General features: G+C 33.6%; 1 non-coding gene across 1 annotated transcript; it reads left to right on the top strand.

Annotated features, from left to right (window-relative positions):
• The first annotated feature begins 761 nt into the window (after positions 1-761).
• LOC121026570 (small nucleolar RNA SNORA23) lies at positions 762-896 on the top strand. The gene has a single exon (XR_005788389.1). It is a non-coding gene; the product is annotated as a small nucleolar RNA SNORA23 (small nucleolar RNA).
• Positions 897-1210: the final 314 nt, after the last annotated feature.

Here is a 1210-nt window from a genome sequence, read left to right as displayed (position 1 = left end):
GAAAATCAATGTAATCAACTATATTAATAGAATGAAGAATGACAATAAAATTCAAGCCAATAAATGCAGAAAAAAAAGAGAAAAATCCAACATCAATCATAATAAAAACTTCCAGCAATCTAGGAAGAAAAGAGAGTTTTCTTGATCTGATGGAAAGCATCTACATAAAAATTTCTGGCTAACATTAAATTTAATAGCGAGAAACTGAATGCTTTCCCTCTAAGATAAAGAAAAAGGCAAGACTGTTCACTTTCACTATTTTTTTACTCACGTTTTGAAATGTTTATTTATTTATTTGGAGACAGAGAAATAGAGAGCAAACAGGGGAGGGACAGAGAGAGCGTGAGAGAGAATCCCAAGCAGGCTCTACACTGTCAGCACAGAGCCAGATGTGGGGCTCAAACTCATGAATCATGAGATCATGACTTGAGCTGACACCAAGAGTTGGATGCCTAACTGAATGAACCACCCTGGCATTCCCACTTTCAGTATTTCTAATCATCAATGTCATGGAGGTCCTTGTCAGGAAAGGAAGGCAAGAAAAAAATACATTAGAATAAATAGAAAGAATGCAAATTGTTTATGTAGACGATCCCCCAAATATAAACTAAAATAAATGAGTTTAGCAAAGTTGGGTAAAGTACATACATAGTTGATATACAAAAATCAATTGTATTTCTATGTATTATCAATGAATAATGTGAAGTTGAAATAAAAAACAATTAGCAATAGCCCCTAAAAATTAACATTTAGGAACAGCTGCTATAATGTGTGTAGCTTTCATCTGTGTCTGATGGCAGTGTCTGTCTGTGCTTTGTATCCAGATCTTGCTATTCCCATAAACACATAGCCAAAGAGTAAGCTGGAATCCTAGTACAATATCATTTTATTTGAATTGAGTTGATTTCCTGTGTGCTTTAATGAATAAATGCTAAGCTTTCTAGTATTAAAAAAGGAGCACTTAGGTTTTATTTTAATAAAATATGTGCAAGATCTATAAGCTAAAAACTACAGATGACACAATGAAGGAAGACCTAAGGAGAGAATATGCTGTGTTCATAGAAGGCTCAATCCTCTCCAAACTGATCTATAAATTCAATGCATTCCCAGTAAAAATTCTGGAAGGATTTTTGGGTAGCAATTGATAAGTTGATACTAAAAGTCATATATACTCACAAAAGGGTCCAAGGTATCCAAAACAATTTTGAAA

The sequence above is a fragment of the Herpailurus yagouaroundi genome, unplaced genomic scaffold (genome assembly GCF_014898765.1).
Source record: "Herpailurus yagouaroundi ecotype Mexico unplaced genomic scaffold, PumYag 140792, whole genome shotgun sequence".
NCBI classification, from domain to species: Eukaryota; Metazoa; Chordata; class Mammalia; order Carnivora; family Felidae; genus Herpailurus; species Herpailurus yagouaroundi.
The sequence above is the reverse complement of the archived record's forward strand: the minus strand, read 5'-3'. Positions and strand labels throughout refer to the sequence as shown.